Source organism: Oryx dammah, unplaced genomic scaffold, assembly GCF_014754425.2.
Source record: "Oryx dammah isolate SB20612 unplaced genomic scaffold, SCBI_Odam_1.1 HiC_scaffold_29, whole genome shotgun sequence".
NCBI lineage: Eukaryota > Metazoa > Chordata > Mammalia > Artiodactyla > Bovidae > Oryx > Oryx dammah.
In genome coordinates, this window is record NW_024070213.1 from 51,248,908 (window position 1) to 51,261,547 (window position 12,640).

Below are 12,640 nucleotides of genomic sequence, written 5' to 3' on the forward strand. Positions count from 1 at the left end.
ATACATCCCTCAACAATTTAATATTAAATATTCACATTGGACTTTTTTTCCACAGAGAATAATGTGTGGGCTGGCATCTGAGTGAGGCAGATGATAAGATGGGAGATGGGTTGTACTTTTATTTATAGTCTTGTAAAAAGAGAGCTAACAATAAGAGAGAATGCCTGACCTCATTTGAAGGGCTAATTAATAACCAAGTGGAGATAGTAAATTTGTTCCTCTCCTGAAAACAAGCTAACTCTTAGAACCTCTGTCACATAAAAGGAACTCAGATACTATTGACAAATATATATTTGTATGTAAGTGTGTGCAGTGGCTCAGTTGTATTCGACTCTTTGTGACCCCATGGACTGTAACCTTTCAGGCTCCGCTGTCCATGGAATTTTTCAGGCAAGAATACTGGAGTGGGTTGCCATTTCCTTCTCCATTATATATGTATATATTCTTTTTAATATATTATATATATATATTTATACACATATCCTGTTTTATATATTATATATCTCTATCCATCTGTTCTGTATTTTCATGGATGGTGGGGGCCTAAGGATCTATGTATTTGTAAACTGTGGCTCTGATCCCTTTTATTCTCTGTTTAATGTTTTTTCCCTAAGACTCTATCTTTTTTCTTTGTGAATGTTGTGTTTTTCATTTTAACCCTTATCAGTATTTCCTCCACTCATTATTTCACCAACTCTGTGCTAGGCACTTTGCAGTTACATTCTCCCTTAAACATTCATAGCAACAGGAGTTACTCTTAAATCCTGTTTTCCAGATGAGGGCATTGACATCAAGAGAGAGAGAACAATTTCCCTAGGATCAGAGATGCAGTAAAAAGTGGAGGGCAGGATTCCAGCTCAGGCACTATGGTCTTCAGTGCTGTGTTATACTGTCCTGTGTGTTAGTTGTGTGTTAGTTTCTTTTTAGATTATTCCCTTTGACTTCACTGCAATTTTGTTTCATTGGCTGGGGTAGATGCTCCTTTTTCTCCAGTCACCAGGGACCAGGATGAATGTGTCTGGGGTTCAAGCCTCTGTGACTTAAGTGACTCATTATGGAGGCATTCATCTTAGGTGGGGAGGATGAGGGTAAGAAGAGTTGCCTTTACTACTTTCCAACAAATGTTATATGTTTTTTTTGTCCCTTGTGACTTTGAAAAAATTGGGAAGTACTGCTTTAAAACAAAAACATTCACCCACAGGGATAAAAACAAAGACAAAGAGAGGAGACAATATCAAGTAAGCATTTTCAACAATTTTTTGAAAGCTGTGAAGCTGGTTAAAAAGTGGTCACAGGAGGAGTGATTTCCCAGTGCAAGTCTACACAGGGGTCCTACAAGGAGAAGTGAGTCAATTCATTTACCTCTGAGAAAACTGGAACTTGAAGGTTTCACATACTTTCTAAAGCAGGGCTAAAATAAGGGGCTGGTGACAGTCTGGATGCAGGGCTCCGCTTTTCCTTAGCTCAACCTCCAGAGTCAGGAGAGAGATTTTGTTGTTGTTCAGTCACTAAGTCGTGTCTGACTCTGAGACCCCATGGACTCTAACATGCCAGGATCCTCTGTCCCCAGCCATCTCCTGGAGCTTGCTCAAATTCATGTCCATTGAACCAGTGATGCTATCTTATCTCATTCTCTGCTGCCCCCTTCTCCTTTGTCTTCAATCTTTTCCAGCATCAGGGTCTTTTCTAGTGAGTCGACTCTTCACATCAGGTGCCCAAAGTATTATTGGAGCTTCAGCAACGGTCCTTCCAGTGAATATTCAGGGTTGATTTCCTTTAGGATTGACTGGTTTGATCTCCTTGCAGTCCAAGGAACTCTCAAGAGTTTTCTCCAACACCACAGTGCAAAAGCATCAATCCTTCTGCACTCAGCCTTCCTTATGGTCCAACTCTCATCAATGCATGACTGCTGGAAAAACCATAGCTTTGACTAGACAGACCTTTGTTGGCAAAGTGATCTCTCTTCTTTTTAAAATGCCATCTAGGTTTGTCATAGCTTTCCTTCCAAGGAGAAGAGATTTGTTATCCAGTAAAATTAAGTTAGAGAGGGACACTGGCCTCAGAGATAAAGTGGGATCTCCAAACAGGGGTTTCCTGAAATTTAGAAAGTGACACTTTCTCCTGTTCTGTTCCCTGAGTGCCATCAACCAAGCAACAATTTCCCAGGCTGGGATTTGGAGGACTCTTCCCTGGAGAAACCAGAGAAAAACCCTCACATTCTGACACTGAGGAGTCTTTCAAGGAAAGGGCAGGATAAATGACTCATGCCACAGTGAAGCCCAATAATCAACAAGGCTTCCAGTGAGTCCAGAGTTTGCAGTCAGCCTCTTAGTGCCTTACTATTAAATATGATTGGACAGCAAAGATTGCCAATAACTTTTGATAAATTTCGATTTTCAGGAGAGTTTTTCTGCTGATGCAGCTAACAACTGTGTATTTTATGGAGGGTGAAATACGAAGATACATTTATGATAGATTATTTTGAAACATAAATTTTAGTACATCTAGAGTTGATGATTTTTATAGAATAATTTTCCTAAAAATATTTGACTCTGTGCAAATCCATTCTATGTAAATCAGAATTTCATTTTAAATTTAAATTTAAATAGTGGCTTTGTCATGTTTCCTCTGATATTTCTTGTAATTTGTGGAGGCTTTATAAGAAAATGATGGAGAAAGCAATGGCAACCCACTCCAGTACTCTTGTCTGGAGAATCCCATGGATGGAGGAGCCTGGTAGGCTGCGGTCCATGGGGTCGCTAAGAGTCAGACACGACTGGGTGACTTCACTTTCACTTATAAGAAAATGAAAGTGGCTTAATGATTTTCGTATAATTCAGAACACTTGTTATGTAATTCTTTGGTGATCTTCCTAATCCAGCCCCCAAAAGGAGGCTGGTTTCAGCTCCTCTGTATGTTGCCAAGACCAAAATATCTTTTTATTTTAATTGTAAGGGCTTGTAGTTTATCTTTCACTTTTGGAATGAGTAACTTACCTAGGACTTTTTGGCTCAACTGGTTAGGGAATGTGTCAACAAGGTGAAGTGCACATCATTCTTTATTAGTACAACCCTTATCAGAACTGATCAGTTTTCCCCAAGGTGAAACAGACTATTCTATGACCACAGACTGCATTTTGATCCTCATATCACAAATACAAGTCTCTAAGAACCAGACAGAATTGGCAAAGTAGTAGAGCTCACACAACTCAAGCTGTCTCACCAAAAAGTAATTTAAAGTCAGCAGACACTTGTCTTGTGTTTATGAGATGGCTGCAGCCACTCCAGACCCTGCAGTCTCTTGCAGTCAAACCTTGACCCTGGTTGCCCCAGTGAAATCTCATTACATCACTTTGGTTCTGAACTTCAAACCCTGCAGCTCTAACAGCATTGTAATGTGCTGGTGTGTCAGATCTGAGCATTTGTTTTACCCCTGAAGTTTAGGGAAGCACTCACTTAACTGTATGGAACAAGATTTTGAGTTGTCAGTTTAGTTCAGTCACTCAGTTGTGTCCAACTCTGCGACCCCATAGACTGCAGCACGCCAGGCTTCCCTGTTCATCACCAATTCCTGGAGCTTGCTCAAACTCATGTCCATTGAGTTGGTGATGCCATCCAGCCATCTCATTCTCTGTCATCCCCTTCTCCTCCTGCCTTCAATCTTGCCCAGCATCAGGGTCTTTTCCAATGAATCAGTTCTTCGCATCAGGTGGCCAAAGTATTGGAGTTTCAGCTTCAGCAAGAGTTCTTCCAATGAATAATCAGGATTGATTTCCTTTAGGGTTGACTGGTTTGATCTCCTTGCAGTCCAGGGGACTTTCAAGAGCCTTCTCCAACACTACAGTTCGAAAGCATCAGTTCTTCGGTGCTCAGCTTTCTTTATAATCCAACTCTCACATCCGTACATGACTACTGAAAAAACCATAGCTTTGACTAGACGGATCTTTCTTGACAAAGTAATGTCTCTTTTTTAATACACTGTCTAGTTTGGTCATAATTTTTCTTCCAAGGAGCAAGTGTCTTTTAATTTCATGGTTGCAGTCACCATCTGCAGTGATTTTGGAGCCCAAGAATATAAAGCCTGTCACTGTTTCCATTGTTTTCCCATCTATTTGCAATGAAGCGATGGAACCAGATGTCATGATCTTAATTTTTTTAATGTTGAGCTGTGCAGATTCCCAATAATTGTTTCTGGAAGTAGAATAAAGATATATAGGGAATGAAAAGTAACAAATATCCTTCCCATTGTTAGTATTAACAGAGGCTGCAACACTTTGAGAAGTCGGCTTTGGGTAAGAGAAAAGCTAAAGCTTTACACCGACCATTTGTCCCTACATCCACTTTGTTATCAATGCTAACTTGATCACAAGGTTTGGTTGAAGTTTACTTAACTCTAATGCTACCTTGAAACGTAGCTCAGTGAAGAGAGATTAAGAGCAGCAATCAAGATCACATGGGGCATCATCCTACTCCATTGAATGGTGGGTGATGCTTAATGTCAAATAGTAGCTTTATTCAGTATTTGTATTTAGACACTTGGGGTAATATTCTAAGTGGCCACCCTCAGTCACAATTTGAATTTCTGCTTGCTGAAATTCCATACTTATTTCTGATTGCAAGTCTTCATGCTCAGTGGTTAAGAATTCTCTCTTCAATGCAAGGGATGTGGGTTTGATTCCTGGTCAGAGAACTACGACCCCACATACCTCAGAGCAACTAAACCTGCGTACCACAACTCCTGAGCCTCTGCACTCCAGAGCCCACAAGCCACAACTGGAGAGCTGGTGCACCATAACGGAAGATACCCATGACGCAGTGAAAGATCCCAAGTGCTGCAACTAAGACCCGATGAAACCAAAATAAACTCATTAATTAAAAAAAAAAAAGAACGGTTTTGGATTTCAGAAAAACCAGGTTTAAAAATTTCTCTGCCAAATACTAAGGCTATTGAGGAAATCCAGTCCTTTCTTTTTGATCTGCAACGGTGGCCCATTTCTCATCCTCCTAGGAGACAAGTGCTCAGACTGAGGAGTTCTAATTTTTGTATCCCTCTTCCCTTGCACTCTAATAATAGTTGCTGCTAGGTGTCCTGAAGCCCATGCTTCCCCTACAGATTGCCAGGAGAGAAAGAAAACACACCTTCATTGGCTACTGTACTTATAATGGTTCCTAAAACCAAGCAAGGAAACCACAGCGATCTTGGCAAGCAAACAATTGAAAGTCCAGGTGCTGGCAGTATGCAGAGCCCCAGAATCAACATGACTTGGGAGAAGAGGGGGTTGAAGAACAAAGAAAGGTGCTTTCATTCAGAGAAATTTATTTCTTTTAAATATTTGCGATCTGCAGTCGCTCAACACAGGAGGCCACTTGGCACGATTTCCCCACAAAGGGGAGGGCTGGGTGGTAACGAGCAGATGCTTGAGTGGCCTGTGGTGTGAGGTGTACCATCCGTCAAGAATATCAATATTTGTTGTTCTTGTATCTTTGTGGTGAAAGTTTGCTCTTCTTAAACAAAAGAAAGGTGGGGGTTGTGCTTTAATATATAGAGCACGGGTTTGACTTCAGGCAGTAAATTAACTGAGAGCAGCAAGGATTTCACAGGCAAGACCACGTCCCCCCCTCCCCTGGCCCATGATGCCCTCTTCCATGTTTGAAGCAGTAAGATGCCTCTAGGTCATGACACTGACTGTCTTTTCTCCTTGCATTGTTTCTTGTTCCGGTTAGACCATACCTGGATGAAAGATGCCATATGAATGTAGTACTGTATTATTTCAGAAATCTATGTTTTAAAGGGTTCATTGATCCAGTTCAGTTTGACTCAGCATGTGTCTTGTGAGGTAGGGACAGTGCTAAGCTCTAGGGTGGCCAGGATGGAGAAGATGGGGAATTGCCTCTTTAGATTTTTGATGCCTCAGGTTCCTTAATTTGTCAAACAGATCACAGAGAGAGCCTTGTGAGATCAGGGGTTGGGAAAGGGATAAATAGATGATGGGTCATGATCAGCCTCCTATACCATGGGAAAGATATTTTATTCTTTAGATAAAAGTGTGTTTTATGTCTTTATTGTATATACAAATCATCTGGGAATTTTTTAAATTAATTTTTATTGGAGTAGAGTTGCTTTACAATGTTGTGTTAGTTTCTACTGTACAGTAAAGTGAATCAGTTATATGTATACATATGTCCTCTGTGTTTTGGATTTACTTCCTATTTAGGTCACCACAGAGCACTGAGTTGAGTTCCCTGGGCTATACAGTATGCTCTCATTAGTTGTCTATTTTACGTGTGTGCTAAGTTGCCTCAGTTGTGTCCAACTCTATGCGATCCCATGGATGGTAGCCAAAATCAAAATCAGCCTTTGATTTTCCATTTCTGAAGCATGATCATGAGAGCAGATGCCAGGCCCAGGATGATGGTAGTGATGAAGAAAGAGTTTTTGGAGCCTCGACTGGCTTCCTGAGCAACTGGGACCTTGCCTCAGCTGACAGGTGGAGTGTTCCTCTTGCAGCGTGTGTTAACCCTTTGGTTAAAAGTAACAAATATACCTTTAGTTAAAATAACAAGGAAGGATTAGTTTGCTATTTTTGCCTTAAATAAACCAAACCCAAGTGGCATGAGGAGAAAAGACACTGGACTATCATAAAGCTAAACCAAATTTCTTATCAGCTGAGCAGAAGTAAACTCCAGGAGTAAACTCCGGGAGTTGGTGATGGACAGGGATGCCTGGCGTGCTGCGGTCCATGGGGTCGTAGAGTCTGACATGACTCAGCAACTGAACTGAACTGAGCGGAAGTTAGGAAAGGAGACCATTCTGCGCAATAGACCTTAGCAGATACAGATATTGATGTAGATCTGTATATAGAGCTTTTATTTGTTTGTGACCTAGAATAGAGGTCTGAGCTTGAGGAAAAGGTTACGGAGTCATACAGGGGTTGTAAGAAAGTCTTGAGAGTGGATGAGATGATAAAAAGAGGGGAAAAGAAATGAGAGCTGAGACTGGAACGCAGAGGGATAATATTTCAGGGACACGAAAGGAGGGGGAAACTGAGAAGGCATGCGACCAAGAAAGGTGAGAAAGAGGCAGGAGCTGACAATTGTGGAGGAGCAAGAGGAGGAGGAGACCAGATGATCTGTTCTCTGTTTTTGAATATTTTCAATCAACCGATGAGAACCCAGAGGTCAGTCAGCAGAATCTTATAGAAATATATACTAAAAAAAATTGCAGTTAGTAGGGTTGGTAAGTAGCCAAAACTTGTGGTCTCCCACTTCTCATTTTCCTTGGTACTTCCCAGCTGTGGTGGGAAGTACCCAATCCACAGGCTGACTTTTGAGTTTAAATTTCAAGTTAACCATGGATGAATTGTGTGACCTTGGCCAAGTTCATCATCCTCACTTCTCCTAGCATTCCTAAGTTAAAATAGGGACAATCATGGGACTTTCCTGGTGGTCCAGTGGTTAAGACTCTGCTCTCTTAATGCAAGGGGGCCAGGTTCAATCCCTGGTCAGGGAAGTAGGTCCCATGTTCTGCAACTAAGACCCAGCACAGCCAAATAAATTTTAAAAAATGAGGACAATCATATATCTGACTGCTAGAGTTCATTGTGGGGAATAAGGGTCACAAAATAGAGTTCTTGGAATGTGCTTGTTCCCCATCACATGGCCAATGACCATTAGCATGACTGTTAGCAGCGTTTAAAGGAGGTCATGGGTTTCAGCTGGAGGGAGAGTCTAGTTGGCATAAAATATTAAAGAAAGAAAAAAAGAAATGTACTAGGGATACTCATTTAATTTGACAACTAGGACCATTTGGTAACTTTAACAAAAGTAGGTTTTCAAGAGTCATAGAGCTCAAACTAGGCTGCTGAGACTCAAGGAGGTGAGACGATGTGAGGCCCTGGCTCCATCATCTGCTGTGTGACCTTGGGCAAGCTGTTTAACCTTTCTGGATCAGTCTCCTGAGCTATAAAGCAAGAGGAGAAGGAGACTGGATGATCTATTATCTGTTTTTGAATATTTTCAGTCAACTGATAAGAACCCAGAGGGTCAGTCAGCAGAATGTTATAGAAATATATATTTTTTTAAAATTGCAGATAGTAGGGTTGATAACTAGCCAAAACTTATGGCCTCCCACTTCTCACTTTCCTTGGTGCTGCTCCTTTCAGAGCAAGATATGTATATGATCTGATGGACTATAGCCCACCAGGTTCCTCTGTCCATGGAATTCTCCAGGCAGGAATACTGGAGTGGGTAGCCATTCCCTTCTCCAGGAGATCTTCCCGAACCAGGGATTGAACCCAGGGCTTCTGCAATCCAGGCAGATTCTTTACCATCTGAGCCACCAGGGAAACCCCACATGTACACCAATACAGATGTAAATGCAGACAAGAGTATGTGTCTGTCCATGCACACAAACACAAACACACACATGTGCAAACACAAGTCATGCTGTCCAGCGATCCCTATGACAAGACTGCATGTAAGGAGATTATGCCACAGACCACAGAGTCAACCACCACTTACTAAAACCTTACCATGTTCTGGATGTTCTGCTAGGTGTTGGCAGGGGAAGGGGGACACATGGATTAATCTGTCAATGTGATTATCCTTGAAGATCTTATAATTTAGTAGCGAGATTAGGAATTTATCAAAGGGCAAGAGAGCTGGCTGGTATGAGTTCTATGGCACAGTTCAAACATTTATTAAATGCTGACTCTGCACCAAGCACCATGCTGGGAACAGGGGAACAACAGTGAGAAAAGTCAGAGGAGTGTAAAATTATTTCTACCGATGAGGCCTCATAAACTTTAGCTTTTTTATGAACCCTGGTGGCTCAGATGGTAAAAAGTCTTCCCCACAATGCAGGAGACCTGGGTTCAATCCTTGGGTCAGGAAGATCCCCTGGATAAGGAAATGGCAGCCCACTCCAATATTCTTGCCTGAAGAATCCCATGGACAGAGGAGCCTGGTGGGCTATGTCCATGGGGTTGCAAAGAGTAGGACACAACTGAGTTACTAACACATTCACTTTCACACACTGACTAATAGTAGCTGGTTGACTTTGGCATTCAGCTGGGAGCTCTCCTTCTGCTGGCCTTAGTCTTGGCAGTAGCTTAGGGATCATGGCCTGGAGAACTATAAGAAGGGTCAGGAAGGGGAGAGCGAGAGCTGGGGTCTTGTTCTCCTCACTCAGGTCACTTCACTGGCAAACCATGGTTCTCTCTTTTTCTAGAACTGAGAGTGAAGTCCTTCTCTGTCCCTAAACATGCCCTGGGAAGCTTCCTGTGACTGCTACCTCTCACCACCATTCTGCTGCCACTGAGGGTGGCTTCAGCACAATCCACTGGCTGGAAAAGTCTTCCCAAGGTTGGAGACTCCTGTAACATAGACCCCAGAAGCTTCCAGGAAAAGACTTATGTTTGCTCCTCCCAAGTATAATTTGGCTTCCCTGATAGCTCAGTTGGTAAAGAATCCGCCTGCAATGCAGGAGGCCTGGGTTTGATCTTTGTGTTGGGAAGATGCCTTGGAGAAGGGAAAGGCTACCCACTCCAGTATTCTGGCTTGGAGAATTCCATGGACTGTGTATTCCATGGGGTTGCAAAGAGTCAGACACAACTGAGCCATTTTCACTTTCACTTTCCCAAGTATAATTAGGAGAGATGAAATGGCTTCAAAATATCATTGTTTGCTCAGATGTAGCTCACGTCAGTCTTCAGAATTACCTCATAGCCCACCAGAGGTGGATGAAGCCTGACTAGGCCTCGCCCAGATAAGTTTGCATTTCCTGGAGGCTTTCTTGCTCTTTCCCTGCCATTTCCAAAGGCTCCCGTTCTCGGCTTCTGACAGGATGCTTTCAGGCTACTTTCCCTCCTGAAGAAGCTGCGATTCCCACTGGAACCGTGAAAGCTTTTGCGCCATTCTTGCCGCTGTCTTGCAAAGAGCTTGGGGTGGGATCTGCCATCCACCCAGGCCTGGGTGAAAACCACTTTTCATGGGTTGACAGAAATCTGCACTTGGGTGGAGGAGGGGTGAAATTTTCAGTCGTTTGGCTTTTGGAGGAAATGATGCAAACACAATCCCTGAGCCTAGTTCTTGGGAAATTCAGGAAGGGTCTCCCAGAAGGGGTGGGGAAGAAGGACGTTTGTCAACGTGCCCTTGCTCCCCATGGTCACAGAAATGCTTCTTCCTTTGTTCCTACTGGACTCCGAAGAATACAGCTCTAGCACGAAACCAAGGAGGCACTGGCAAGTAAAAGCAACACTGTTTTCTAACCTCCCCGGATCAAAACCACACAAGTTTTGATTCTGTAAAGATTCTTCCTTAGCATGCTGGATTAATCACACGGATTAATATTACAAGTCGCTTTTACTCATGGTGCCTTGTAGGCTTTGTGCTGGGCCCCCTCCCTCTCTGGCCCCTCACTCCCGCCCCCACCTCCCGCCATTTAAATTCTGTGGAAGTTTGAGAGAACAGAAGGACTGGAATCTTCTATGAGTGCCCTGGCCATTGGGTCCATTGGCCCAGCCCCTCTGGAAGGTGGGCTCCTGTAATCTCTCAGTGTGCAAAGCACTTGTTTGTACATCTGTGCCCCAGGGGAAACTCATGGCGTCTTGTGGGCCCTACCTTCTGCATGCTTTCCTGTGAGTGAAAAGTTGCACGTTGCTGTCCTTCACATGTAAACCAGAGCAAAGACTGAATGAAAGCCAGTTAGGACATGTTGAGGGGTATCCGATAAGGCCTTTGGCTAGATAGATACGCAAATGTTGGTCCCAACCCTTTTTGGCCTGTTTGTCTTTCATTAACCCACACTTCCTTGTTTTCTGGGATAAGATCAGTCAGCCTATGTATGATTCAACAACAGCCATGACAACAGCTAAAGTTCGTTGAACTTGACTATCTGCCAGGTATTGATTTAACACTTCACCTGAAGTATTTATTCCACCCTCAGAGAACCCCTCTGGGGCAGCATATTATCCTTTGCATATCCCGACAGAGTAGCTGGCATCAGGGATGCTCAGCATCTGGATAGGGGCTTAGGCCACTGCTTAATGGTGGGACTGAAACAGCTCAGTCACTCTCCAGAGCCTAGGACCCTAACCTCTGCTGCTACTTTTTCATATATTGCAACTTGCCGGCTTTCTCTAGTTGCAGTGAATGGGGACTTCTCTCTAGTTGCAGTGTCCAGGTTTCTCATTGTGGTGACTTCTCTTGTTGCAGAGCACAGACTCTAGGGTGAGCAGCTGTTGCACATGGGCTCAGGGGTTGGGCTCCCAGGCTCTAGAGCACAGGCTCAGTAGTTGTGGTGCACAGGCTTAGCTGCTCCGTGGCATGTGGGATGTGAACCCATGTCCCCAGCTAAGGCAGATTCTTAACCACTGGGCCGCCAAGAGAAGCCCTCATTTAAGCTTTTTTAAACCATTACCTTCGACAGTGAGATAAATACTTCTAGGCTGTGTTTCAAGTTTCTTACTGACTTGTGCCTTCGTCAGAGTGAGGAAGTAAAATGGCAGTTTCTGTTCTGAGCCCATAGTGCATAGTTCTTATCATTCATAGGCTGGAAAACCCTGATTGAAACCTTATAGGACAAAACAACAGAGAGGGAGAAACGCATGGAGGACAGGGGAGTGGCTAGGGAGGGGAGAGAAAGCTGTGAAACGAACCGACGGGTACAGTTACAATGGCATCTTGTCCTTGTCTGTCCGAATGTCACTGTGAGGTGGGGAAGGGACTTGTTTTTGCTTCTTGTCACCTCCCTTTTACACGGCGTTCTCCCCTCTCCTCTTCCTTCCAGGGTGAGCATCCTTTCTTGTGCCTCCACCCACTTGGCCTCCTCTTCTAACTGACCAGCAAGGAAGATTCTGCCCTCTCCCGGGAGCTTCTTGGCCTTGTATATCAGAGCAGGGTGATGGGAGAGCAAAGAATCAGAAGGAAAAAAAAAAAAAGAATCCAAAATGTATGCAGAGCAAGAGAGGAAGAAAAATGACAATGTCAAGGAGGGCAGAGAAGAAAGGGCGAAGGAGCCTGTGGTGCCAGCTGGTGTGGAGGAGGGCTTTGGGGGCTTGTTGTGGGGAGAAATGGAGGACTGTGTTGCAATATAGGAGAGAGCAGGAAGGGGAGAGAGTAAGGAGAAGCGGAGAGGGAAGGGGAGAAGATGGGACAGGAAGTGAGGGGAAAAGGCTTTTAAGGAATTTGCTGTGTGAGATGATTAGTTAGCATCACTCAATGGGCAGGAGTTTGAGCAAACTCTAAGAGATAGTGAAGGGAAGCCTGGTGTACTACAGTCCATGGGGTTGCAAAGAGTTGGACACAACAACAGAAATGAATCTAAACCTTCTTCTGTCTTTCCTTAACAGACTGGAATTAAAGATTTGTGTGAATCTTTTAGTCTGAACAATTTTTGGATACCAGTTAAATTTGATTTTACTAAGACTTATAGGCATATCTGGGTAAGAAGGGGCCACAAGTGGGCTCCTGTTTTTGGAGGTTACATACCCCAGGAGGTTAAAATTCCCAGGTTGTGAACATAGGTGTTATCTTTTTCTTGGTCCAACTTCAGCCCCATCACTAAAATATTTGGACCTGCCAGTTATTTCTCCTTGGATATATAAGGGGTAGTAGATCTATTTATTCACTTTTTGTTCATA

At 43.4% G+C, this 12,640-nt stretch overlaps 1 protein-coding gene and 1 non-coding gene across 2 annotated transcripts in view; both read left to right on the forward strand.

Moving 5' to 3' along the window:
* Positions 1-12,640, forward strand: part of CUNH12orf42 (chromosome unknown C12orf42 homolog) — a 124,470-nt gene that overhangs the window by 35,039 nt on the left and 76,791 nt on the right. The window lies entirely within an intron of this gene.
* On the forward strand, positions 7,437-7,509 carry TRNAK-CUU. Its single transcript has one exon. It is a non-coding gene; the product is annotated as a tRNA-Lys (tRNA).